The following is a 13339-nucleotide window of genomic DNA, read 5'->3' as shown; positions in this document are numbered from 1 at the left end:
AGTTCAAACCCAAGAATGAGGGGGTAGAAGACAAGGAGAGAACAGGACAAGGGGGGGGGGGCGGGAGGGGAAGAGAAGAGAGACAAGGAAAGAGGGGTAAGGAACGACAGAGAGAGCATTGTCCTAGACCCTTGCTACAAAGGCAGGAAGATTAGTTAGAAGGGCAATTAACACAAGCTCTAAAAAGCAATGTCTTGAATAACCCGAATGTAAGAGCAGTAAGAATTCATTTTTCAATGAAGTCTCTGCAAACAACACTTACTTTACTCTAGAAACTACTGAAAATTCAACAGTGGCATAGGCACCAAGAAGGACCCCTTTCTTGGCTCTTTGTGGATAATCTTTGGAATAGATACAAAAATTCTCCCAAACCACCCTGAAGAAATGGCAAGACCTCACTACATAATTACATGTCATACATGTAACACAATCTTCTTTGTGGTCAAGAAAGCAATTGGAAGGTGACTGAAAGTGTGCAACATATTGTGAGACAGTAAAGCTTTATGATTCAAAGAAATAAAAACTGCAGTCTTAGACGCATTAGCTCCATATGCAATAAAGCTTATTGTACAAACTCCTTAGAAAACACGTACAAACTCTAGAAGAGGAATTGTTAATTATACAATGTAATCTGGGCACCAGTAGCCTAATCCTAGATACTCAGGAGACTGAGACCTGATGATTGTGGTTTGAAGGCAGCCCAGGTAGAGAAAGTCTGAAAGACTTTACCAGCAATAGAAAAGCTGAACCAGAGGGATGATTCAGGAAGTAGAGTACCAGCCAGGAGAGCTTGAAACCCTGAGTTCAAGCTTCAATACCAACACACACACACACACACACACACAATCAGACAATATAAAAATAGAATAAGAGCAATCAAATTTCTCCCAAAAATAGTTTCATTGATTTTTATTTTTATAAAAAGCAAATGTTCCCATTTCTTCACACTTTCACAAATACTATTTAAGCCTTTTCAACTAAATTGGTATCTGCTTTTCGTTTCATTCACTTTCCTCATTAATAGTAAGGCTGGGTTCATGTTTACTGGCCATTTGACATTTATATATTCCTGTTTACATCCTCTACTTATTTTTGCCACAACCTTCTGATCTGCACTTCTGATGAGCACTTTGCAATTACTAGGATTGTTTTTTTAATAGGGATTATATTTTATTTTATTAGTTTGCTTTCTACTTTTTTTCCTTTGTCTTTAGTATTCAGCAGATTAAGTGTTTGCACATTTCTTTGTATTTCTCCTCTGTGATAGTCATTGACATTCTTTTACCAAATTTGACAAGTTTTCAGTTATATTTCTTTACTCATTTTCTGTTTAGTCTTTAAAAATTTAATATGGAAGGCTTTGCAGATTTGCATGTCATCCTTGCACAGGAATCACGCTAACTTCTCTGTATCATTCCAATTTTAGTGTATGTGCTGTTAAGGTGAGCACCACATTTCCTTAAATACCGTTTCCACACCAATGTTTCTATTCTTCTTCTAGAATTCCAATGACATGCATATTAAACATTTTGTTTTTGTCCTACAGAATCCCTGAGGTTCTACTTTAATCTTATTTTTGCCTTAGTTTAGATCTGGATAATTTCTATTATCTGTTTGCAAGATCACTGATTCCTCTGTCGACTCCATTCTGTTAGTGACCTAATCAAGTATGATTTTTATTTGGTTATTACGTTTATTAGTTCTGAAATTCTCATTAGGCTCTTCTTTGTATATCCTATTTCGTCATTAAGATGTTTTATTTTTCCATGCATTTCAAAATTATTTACATGATTACTTAATGAGGTATTTTTATAATAGCTTTATTAAAATTTTTGTCTGAGTAATTTCAATGAGTAATATTGGTGCTGGCATCTATTAATGTGTTTTTCCTTTATAAACTGATGTTTGTTTTCTTGGTACTTTATATATCAGTTGCACATGCAATTTACATGTCAATATTTTGTGTGTTATTTTAGATTATATCCTAGATACTCAGGAGACAGATCCAGAAAACGACTGTAGTCCAAAGTCAGCTTAAGCAGCAAAGTCCTTGAGACTCCACCTCCAAAAACAGCCAGCCAAATGCCAGGCTGGAAGTGTGGCTCAAGTGGCAAGAATGCAAGCTGAGCAACTGTGAGATCCTAAGTTACCCTTACGCTGGCAAAAAACATAAAAAATAAAGTCAGGAAATAAATTACTCTTAAGACAATGAAACTATAAGAGATCCTCAAGAAGGCAGTATAGATGGAGACACAGAGACTTAAAGAGATCAGAGGACTAGCCTTGGGGCTGAGTCCAACGTACAGAAGGCTGTAAGCATAAGGAAGAACTAACAGAGATGAAATGAACAAGTGCCACTTCGGAATAAGAGCAAAACCAGAAAAATACAGAAGTCACATAAAGAAAGGGAGAAGATCAAATGTCAAATGTCAATAGGTTAAGTAAAATGAAGATTGAGAATTAACCAATTAAGTTTAGCCAATCTGATTTAGCAGGCTTCTTTCTGTGGAGTGGTGGGGGTGAAACTGATAGGATTAAGCTTAAGACAGTCAATTAGAAAAAGCTTCTGGAAAAGGTCTTGTATTTTCTTAGACATGAAAAGAGACTGAAAAGGCTCCTAGATATGCGAACTGTCTTGTTGTAAAAGAAATAAACCACAGAGAATAAGCTAACATTATGAAAAATAGTCTGGAGATATGGAAGACAACAAGATTCTTGAAGAAAACTACCCTACAACATGGCCCACAAAGCATAAAGTGTAAAATACTGACAGAGGAAAGGCTTTTGAATCCCTTAGACTAAGCAGTCTAATTCAAATTTTCAATTACTTGAGCCATAAAAATTCTAAGTAATACTGGCAGCATCAAAATACTATAAAGCTTCTATCAACTTACTCCTGTTGTTTCTTCTACCTAAAATGTAATTCTCTCCATAATAAAATTGTACTCAATATATGTTGAAGGTGCTTGGTAGAACTATATCTCAAGTGGTAGAACATTAGCTTTGAGCACAAAGAGGCTCAGGGACACGACCCCGTCCGCCCCCCCCCTCACCCCCCCCCCCCCCCCCCCCCCCCCCCCCCCCCCCGTCAAAAGGTGCTTGGTGTCTAATACAGCTTGACTGATTGGACTCTATCTTTGAACTATTACTATTTGATTAGAAAAACTGAATTCTCTGGCCCCATTTCTTCATCTGTGAAGCTGACCCATTTTGTTGTGATAATAAAGTAATATACATAAAACAATGCAAATACAAATAGCACAAAGTATATATTAAGTGGAATCTTCATGTAGAATCATCATATTCACAAAAATATTCTTAAATACCATTTCCTCTTTTCTATACATAATTTCAGATTACCTATACCAGGAATAATTATTTCTTCTTTCATGATTCTATTATAAATATCTATATTATAGCATTGCTACACTGATTATCAGTTATTTATATGATTGTAAGATGCACTGCACTGACAGATGTTTGAGATGTGCCTTTGGAAGCCATTTTCATCTTTTTTTTTTATCTTGCATGCAGTGGGTATTCTTCTTTTAAAAATCTGCTGAATTAATCTTTTCAAGGGCCAGCTCTAAAGTAATTACATTCATGTAGTAAAAGCTAGTGGTTTTGATGTGGTCTGGAATACAGCTTAAAGAACCTAGCTTTCTTATACAAACTACAATAAGAAAACATGATTTCTGCCTTATGTGGACGCTAGAACTAAAAGACAAACAAGTATGTAAACACACAGGATCCTAGATATGTGTGCAAATGTATGTAGAAAAGGGGAGAGGACATGTTTATAATTGTGGGACTGTTTAAGGGAATTGGAGAGGGTAATGAATAGCACCAAAATACACTACATCTGTAAAGGAAGATATCAAAACCCAACTCAGTTGGGTGAGTTTACTCTCACTTTTCCCAAATATGAGAGTAAATCCAGGAATCAATCTGATTCAAATATTGTATATGGGCATGTGAAATACCATGGTGAAACAACTTTGAAGAGTTAGCATACACACACAAAAGCATGACAGGAATGTGGAACAGGTCCTATGTAAGGTGACATACTACTGAGAGGGGGAGGGTGAACAAAAAGTAAATGACATTGTTGAAATTGGTATGGGAGGGAGGAAGAGAAATGAAGAACTGTAATAAGAGAGGGTGAGTCTGATCAAGATACATTGTGTGCAAATATGCACATGCAAAATGAAGCCTCCTTGTACAACAAATTATGTTAATAAAAGTGTAGAGATGGGCTGGGAAGGTGGCTCAGTAGTAGAGCGCTTGCCTTGCATGCTCGAGGCCCTGGGTTCGATTCCTCAGCACCACATAAGAAAAAAGCCGGAAGTGGCGCTGTGGCTCAAGTGGTAGAGCACTAGCCTTGAGCTGAAGAGCTGAGGGACAGCGCCCAGGCCCAGAGTTCAGGCCCCACGACCGGACCCAAAAAAAAAAAAAGTGTAGAGAGTCCAGCGTTGGTGAACTGGAAGTTGCGCTGTGGCTCAAGTGGTAGAGTGCTCTCCTTGAGCTGAAGAGCTGAAGGATAGCACTCAGATCCAGAGTTCAAGCCCCAAGATTGACCAAAAAGAAAAAAGTGTAGGGAACAGTCAACAAATTAACCATGCATAGGCAGCATGATCCTAAGCACTATGGACTTATCCTCCACACCACTAACAATAATTTTTGTTCTTCACTAGGATTTTCTTTGTTAAGCCCAGACCTTAAAACTTCCTTAGTTCTTAAGAAAATATCTACGGCCAGGCTCCAAGGACTAATATCCACAATCCTAGCTACTCAGGAGACAGAGATTGGGAGAACAGAACATCAAGACCAACCCAAGCAAAACGACAGCCTAGAACTGAGGATGTCAACACACTCCCTCCCAACTCCACTATAGCCAAAAAGAAAAAAAGGGAAAATATCTATTATCTTTTACTATAAAGAGAAAAGAGAGTGTGTATACTATATACAATATACATAATGTCATCTGTATCATTGCTAATTCTTTTAAAATATATACCTAAAATATTTTCATAAATTGCCAGAGTATAAAAGAAGTGAAGATCACAGGTTCTTATAGACCTTAAACTGTTTTTAATTTTAAAAATTTAAACCACTTTCTCATAGTTGTTAATTTCTCATTAGTTAATTTGTATTTGCCTAAGGCTTCCCAAATATTCCATCAATAGTCTTCTGATCTGTAACTCAAGAAAAATTCTACTAATCAGAGAATATTTTGATTTTCATGATGTAGCTATACATCAATAATGATAACTAACAACATAATAATAAAGTAACTTGCTAACTGTAAATACAACAATCACTAGTAATAGTATCAGTATTTTAAAAATTGACTAGGTGCACAATGAATATGAAAAAATGACAAGCCCAATACTGAATGAAACTGGAAGTGTGAACTTTGTTAAAAAATAAAAGGTGATTATAAGTATGTATGTGTACATACTTGCACATTTTAAATAAAATTTTATTTTATTTTAGAGTAGTTGTATATTTACAATACAAGAGGAATCTCCCAAACTCCACACTCAGTATCCTATCCTATCTTATTATAATTAGTTGTTACAACTAATGAATCAATCTAAATGCATTATTATTACCTAAGGTCTACATATTACTGAGAGTTCCTTAGTTTTTTAATATTTTTATTGTAAAAATACTGTACAGAGCAGTTACAGTTACATGAGTAAGGTAATGAGTACATTTCCTATCGAGCATTATTACTTACTCCTTTGTTTTTCCCCTACCATCCCTAACCTCCCACCTCCACAAATACACTCCCCCTCCCTCTGCAGGTTGTAAAGTTCATTTTCAACATAGTGTTTTGTATATCTCATTGTTACAATGGGTCACCTGTATCCCTATTTAATAAGCATTTTGTTATTTCCATTCCCCTCCCCAAATTATGAAAATGTATATGTAAGATACAGGGACTGGAATCAAATACAGTGACAACAGGGGTTATACCGTGGGAGAGTTCGTTTTTAACCTAATGCCTTTTTGAATTCCTAGGATACCGTATTATAGTCACCATGTCCTCTAAGGCTCCTAAATATAAGTTGTTTAGACTTTCTTATGGTGACCTTGATAGTTTTATGGAACACTAATCAGGTATTTTGCAGATTGCCCTCAACTAGGACTTTTCTGGTATTCTCATGATGACAATGAAGATTATAAGTTACTGGAAGAGAGAACACAGAGGCAAACTGCTATTCTCATCACATCACATTAAAGTACATGTACTGACAAGCATGAAACTAAGTGAGTATGTATATGTGTCTGTACACACATACATTTCTTTTCTTCTCCTTTCTTTTCTTTTCTTTGGTGCCAGTCCTGGGGCTTGAACTCAGGACCTGGTTGCTGTCTTTGAGCTTCTTTTGCTCAAGGCTAATGCTCTATCACTTGAGCTACAGCTCTACTTCTGGCTTTTTTGATAGTATACTGGAAATAAGAGTGATTTCCCTGCCCCAGCTGGCTTCAAATGGTGATCCTCAGATCTCAGCCTCCGAAGAATGTAGGATTGCAGGTATGAGCCACTAACACCTGACTTACACAAATACCTTTCATGAAGTGAAAAGGGTAAGTGAAGCTTTAGCTTTTTCAGGCTGCAGCAACATTCATGAAAATAGGTATCTATTTGGCCCTTACTATGTGTCATAAATTTATATATATTTATATAAATTTATATCGTTCAATTTTCAATAAAGGCTTATGAGATAAATATTTATTCTCTTAATTATAGCAGAGATGTGTTGTTGTTGTCGTTAGAGGACAGGGTCTGAACACAGGACCTGGGCACTATCCCTTAGCTTTTTCACTCAAGGCACTTGAACCACACCTCCACTTTGGTTTGTGCTGGTTAATTGGAGATAAGTGTCTTATAACACAATCCCACATGGTAGGGCCCAAATAGAATAAAAGGGGGAAAAAAAGGAGAGGTCACACTAGCACAGGTATTCTTGACTCCAGTGATTTTCTTGCAAAAAAGGGGGTGGGGGGCCAAGGGTGCTGGCACTGAGTTACAGCACTACTTCTGGTGCCTGTAATCCTAGCTACTTAGGAGATCTGAGGATCATGGCTCAAAGCCAGTCTAGGAAGGAAACTCCGTGAGACTCTTCTTTCCAATAAACCACCAGAGAACCAGAAGTAGTGCTGTAATTCAAGTGGTAGAGCGCTTGCCTTGAGCTGAAGAGCTGAGGGATAACTCCCAGGCCCAAGCGCCATGACCAACAAAAAAAGAAGAAGAAGAAAGCGAGAGAGGGAGGCGGGGAGGGGGAATAAACAAATTCCTTTTTCTTTTTTTGGGTCCGGTCGTGGGGCCTGAACTCTGGGTCTGGACACTGTCCCTCAGCTCTTCAGCTCAAGGCTAGTGCTCTACCACTTGCGTCACAGTGCCACTTCCGGGTTTTTTCTTTTTGCTTATGTGGTGCTGAGGAATCGAACCCAGGGCCTCAGGCATGCAAGGCAAGCGCTCTACCACTGAGCCAACTTCCCAGCGGAATAAACAAATTCAAATGCATTTTAAAAATCAGAATGAAAACAGAAATCTTACAAGTATATTAGAGAAATATTTTTATAGATTTCAAATAAGGAAAGATTTTGAAATATCACACATGGTTAAAAAAATGATAAAACTGAATAAACTCAAATTTGAACCTTCACAGAATTCTGGGTTCTAAGTCCCAAACGACAATTTTAAGACAGTGAATAGGAACTGAGAAACTATCTCTGAAATAAATATCATAGACCAAGGACTAATCTAGACCACAGGTTTATAAACTACAGAAGAGGTAAACATTTTAGGTCTTACAGACTAAATGATCACTATCACAACTACTCAACGAATTCTGCCATTGTAATTAAAAAACAAGCAAATATAATATGTGCATAAATGAGTATGCCTATATTCCAATATAACTATTTATGAGCACTGAAATTTGAATTTCATAAAATCTACAAATTATAATGAAAATGACACTTTAATCTCTTTCATTTTTTCTGAATCATGTAAAATAAATGTAAAAAAATATTCTTAGCTCATAGATTGTACAAAAACAGGTAGTAGGCTAAATTTGTCCCATAAGCTTCCTAAACTATGTCAAGAAGAAAAAATATATATATATATAATTTCTATGAATCAATATCCAAAGCGTAAAGTTTATGAGGTTATTATTAAACAAAGAAATTATAAATTCCAATAAATACATGAAAAAATGTTCTGTCTCACTAGAAATGAGGAAAATAAATCAGTATGATACCACTTTTTACTTATCAAATAGGGAAAAAAAGAGATCTGACAATCTGAAAATTCGAAAAGATATGCCAAGACAGGAACTCTCAAATACTTCTAAGAACAAAAACTGGTTCAATGACAATAATGAGAAATTATCTAGAAGTGAAAATACAAATAACCTATATCTTGCCAACTTCACTTCTGAGCATAGACCCCAGAAATTCTCCAGTGTGCAAAATTATCTGTAATTACATAAACATTACTAACACCAACAATAAAAATTGGCAAAAACAAAATTTCTATTAAGAGGAAAATGGATGAAAGAAATGAGTTCATAAAATTAAATAGTGCAGCCAGGTATCAATGGCTAATGCATGAAATACTGACTACTCAGGAAGCTGAGACCTGAGGATTGCAGTTCAAAGACAACCCCAGTGGGAAAGTCTGTATGACTCTCATCTCCAAATAACCACCAAAAAATCAAAAGTAGAGCTGTAGCTCAAGTGCTAGAGCACTAGACTTGAACAGAAAAGCTCAGGGATAGTGCCTTGAGTTCAAGCCCCAGGACGGCACACACACAAAATTAAACATTATCAAAAAAGAAACTATCTAGCCTGCATATACCAATAGGGAAAAAGTTGCTGAATAACACAGAACATTATGCCACTCAGTAAATTTTGAGACACAATACTACACCAAAAGGTGTTCATAGACACACTTACCATAGATTTCTGAACTCTGAAAATGGAGATTCAAACATCAAGGTTTTAAAATCAAATTCTATATTTGTATTTGTGAGTGTATATTTTCTATGTCTGTATGTTCATTAGAACGTGGTTAGTTATAAAAATGAAAACTGGTCAGAACTAGGCTGAGTTTTAATTTGAAAGCTGTAAGAATTTGTATTTTATAAAACTCAAACTCACATTTTACAAAATTCATTCTTATACCAAAATGGACTAGAGAGTACTGAAACTGGAGACACAATAATTTAAGTGAACTAAGATGAAATGCTAAAGTAATGAAGCGAGAATGAAGAGGGAAGACAAAATTCAGAATATTCAGAAGTTTTAATCAACCAAATTTAATGAGTTATTAGATATGTAGCCATATTGGAAAATAAACAAAGCTTGACTAATGTTCCACATATACTTCCTATGTATACTTGTTATGAGCTTTTAAACAGCTTTTAGAACTGTGCATATACATTAGTTGATGGTGATAATTTTCTTTTTTTGGGGGGGGGGGGGTCCGGTCGTGGGGCCTGAACTCTGGGCCTGGGCGCTGTCCCTCAGCTCTTTAGCTCAAGGCTAGCGTTTTACCACTTGAGCCACAGTGCCACTTCCGGCTTTTTTCTTTTTACTTATGTGGTGCTGAGGAATTGAACCCAGGGCCTCAGGCATGCAAGGCAAGCGCTCTACCACTGAGCCACCTTCCCAACCCCGATGGTGATAATTTTCTATTATAGCCAAAAGATTGAAAAAATATTTCAGAATAAAAATTGCAGTTAAAACTTTTTTTTTTTGGCTAGGCACTGGTGGCTCAGGACAGTAATCCTAGCAATTCCAAAGGCTGAGATTTGAGAATTGTGGTGCAAAGCCAACCTGGGTAGGAAAGTCTGTGATGGCCTCTTTATCTCCAATTAACCACCAGGAAACCAGAAGTAGTGCTGTGGCTCAAAGTGATAGAACACTAGCCTTGAACAAAAGAGCTAAGGGACAGTGCCCAGGCCCTGAGTTCAAGCCTAATGACCACAACAAAAGTAAAAATAAAAACAAGAAAACACCACTTTTTTTTGGATGAAACTCAGGGTCTGGCACTTGTAGGCAGGTGTTCTTACCACTGAGCCATACAACCCCCAAGCCCAGAGCCATTTTGAAAAGTATAGCAACTCCATTGGCTCTGTTCTCCAGTTTTTACAAGAATATACATCAATGCATGCCTCTGAGGACTAAGGACAGAGGTAAATATTAACACCTCTTAATCTTCAGTTACAAGAGGATGAAATGAAGAAAAAGAGCAGAAACTGGTACGAAGACTGGGTCTAGTCTATGACTTTGGTCAAGTCACTTAACATCTTTCAGACTTATTGTCACTTATTAAATGGTAAATTAACAAAATTTATTCCATGAGATTATAAAAAGTATAATTATGTATGTTTTAAAAGATGTGTTTTTGTGTTTGATATTACCAATTACTGAGAAGCCACTCAATACTGGGGACTTGTAAAGTATGCTAGAGAAGTAATGAAAACAAATGTTTTTCCCTCTTAAAGTACATACCCAGTCTACTATGAGAGACAGACATTTAAACTAATGTGCAGTTTCAACTTATTGAGCTATTTCTCAATTTAACCAAGCTTGTTAATGATTTTAATGTCATTTAATCTTTGGACAATCAAACATTGGTTTACTTGGTTTATCAAACTCAAGCTTTCCTAAAATATAAATATATGGGTGCTGTCACTTTATAAACTATATTTGTACTTATAGCTAAATTTTCCTTATTCTATTTCTTCCAACTTTAATGTAGATTAATAAAATATTCATAAAACAAAGCCTTCAAAAAGTTAACTCTCAATAATCCCTCTCCTTTAATTTCCTTTAACCTTAACTACATTATCAGTCTGAAGAATTCGTAAGTAATACCTTCAGAAACTAGGTTTTAGAATGACACAAAGTCAATGTCAGCTAAATAAATACTAAACAAGAGCTTATCACTTAGTCAAAAATGAATTACTCCTTTTATTATTTTTTGTATTTATTTAGTATTAGTATTTGTAAAACCTCTTGTTTTTATGCAGCAACAGAGTACTTACTCATTTTTTAAATAAACCAATATTCATTTGCTGTCAGAAACACCACATACAAGTCATTCCTTCATCAGTTTACTTTGCACCACTCTCCTTCAACAAATGATATAATTACATCCACCTCTCTTTCACAAATTTACAGTACTAATCCTTGCCAGCCATTTTGTTTTCAACCTGTAACACAGCCAGCTGCCTTCAGCCTGACTCTATTAGCATATCAGATAATTTGGAAAATAATCATAGAAACAGAACCTACAAGATACCAGACTATACCCATAAATATTTCTCTTTAAATATGCTTTACATTTTGATGTTTCTCCATTTCCTTTCAATGTAATTTATTCCCTCAACTTAAATACTCATCCTGCTCACAGTAATTTTCCTTACCGCAGATCCTATAAATGAAGTTGACTTATTACTTTTTAAACATTAGGATCTTCAGATTTTAATAGAATACACTAAAAGTATGTTTTCAATATTTTCTGTAAAATAAAAGCATAGAAGGGTTGTTTATTTGTCACTGTGATTTAAAGCTAGAGTCTAGCAGATCATCTAGCCCAGAATAGTAAATATATAAAAGCTAACATACATGATTCTCACATATCAAGGGTATTTCAAATAGCCAGCAGACAACAAACAATTCTCCACCTGTTATCGACTTACAACATCACGCTGTTTGAATGTCAATAACAACATGCCCTTATCAAGTATCACTGAAGTCTTAGATGACAAATTATCTAATGAAATTTTAATATGATGGGAAGGGTAATGCCAAAGTGTTACTATTAGTGTACTGTTCTTCAGAACTCTTCTATCATATCTTCCCTATCCCTCAACAAGTTCCACTCATCTGTATTTAATACATGTTCTGAAGTTATGCTACTCATTAGCTTCTTCCTGCTATTACTCAAAACTCATTTTTAGAGACACTCTTCAATTTCATTGAGTAATATTATTTACAAGATTTATTAGCATGATATGTAACGTTCTATTAAAGTATCAATAAATAAAGCAAAGGAGGAAAGACTGCCTGAAAGAAAATAAATGTTCAAAGACACATAATAAGGAAGTGTCTTAGCAACCTCATTCTCTTCCAATCTCCTCCTTACCAAGGTATTTTTTGTTTTACTGTGATGCTAGCTAACCACCCAAGCTGCTGTGAAAGCCTCTGGTTAGAAAGGATTTCAAGGCTGCTGTATCTTGTGAAGAACCAATCAGATTTCTTTGTTTCATCTGCAACATTCCATCAGGGGTTATATAACATTTTAGATACATGAGACATTCTAATAATATAGTATATTTCAACCTATAGTTAGCTACTTATTGTTATTAAACGTGGCACATAAAAATCCTATCATTACTCTGTGTTGCTCAATAAAATCAAGGAACTGTAGTATAATTTTTTTTCCTTTGAAGAGAGGATAGAGTGAATTTGCTGTCTAAAAGCAAGTGTTTTTGAAAATACACAATACAAGCATCCTGCAGACTACTAAGATTAATTCTGATTCCTTATTATTTCTGTCTACAGTAAAGAGGTGGGTGAGGTAATCCAACACAGTGCTAGATAGCCCTATAGTTGTTAATTCTGATCACATACAAAATTGCTTTGGTATGAAATAAGATATCATAGATTTTTTATAGACCATGCTGAATCCTTTGCATTTTTTAAAGCAAAGAAAATAAGTATCTTAAATGTTTTGACAATTTTTCTTAGATAAGAAGATCTGAATTCTGAATGTTATATCCATTATGCCAACCAAAATAAAATACCAGAAGCATTGTTATCTATATAATCATAAAATATCTTTCTTTTTCTCTTTCACACAGAAAATGATTCATAACTTAAATACTGTTGTTCTGTGCTATTAATACAGTAACTCAGATGTTCAAAATATATTAAGTTGGAACCTACAAATATAGTATATTTTTTCTTTTACAACTCAAAATCATCCCACAGATGATGGCTACAAATCAGCACAGGATTAAAATAGTACCTCAAAGCATATAAAAAAAACTCAATCTGTTGGGTGTGGCTTAAGAAAACATATCTTGTCTCCACTGGACAGCTCCTTAGTAACATGCAGTCACAGAAACCCAAAATACAGGAGTACAGAAGGAAGTGCTTCCGGGAGGGGATGGGAACTAAACCTCCATGTTTTTTCTATGTTTGATGTTCAATTGTTTCTACACAGTACTTCTAAAATAACAGTACTTTTTGAATCAGTGCTGAGCATTGTCAAACAAGAGAAATTTTACTTGTCCTACTTCCTTTATTT

General features: G+C 35.5%; 1 protein-coding gene and 1 non-coding gene across 6 annotated transcripts in view; both read right to left on the bottom strand.

Annotated features, from left to right (window-relative positions):
* Tanc2 (tetratricopeptide repeat, ankyrin repeat and coiled-coil containing 2) overlaps positions 1-13339 on the bottom strand; it is a 280297-nt gene that overhangs the window by 216158 nt on the left and 50800 nt on the right. The gene's annotated exons all lie outside the window — the stretch shown is intronic.
* LOC122103628 lies at positions 1340-1450 on the bottom strand. The gene has a single exon (XR_006146802.1). It is a non-coding gene; the product is annotated as a U6 spliceosomal RNA (small nuclear RNA).

The sequence above is a fragment of the Dipodomys spectabilis genome, unplaced genomic scaffold (genome assembly GCF_019054845.1).
Source record: "Dipodomys spectabilis isolate Male_0828 unplaced genomic scaffold, ASM1905484v1 ptg000018l, whole genome shotgun sequence".
Taxonomy (NCBI): domain Eukaryota; kingdom Metazoa; phylum Chordata; class Mammalia; order Rodentia; family Heteromyidae; genus Dipodomys; species Dipodomys spectabilis.
Note: the sequence above shows the minus strand (reverse complement) of the source record. Positions and strands in the feature narration are given on the sequence as shown.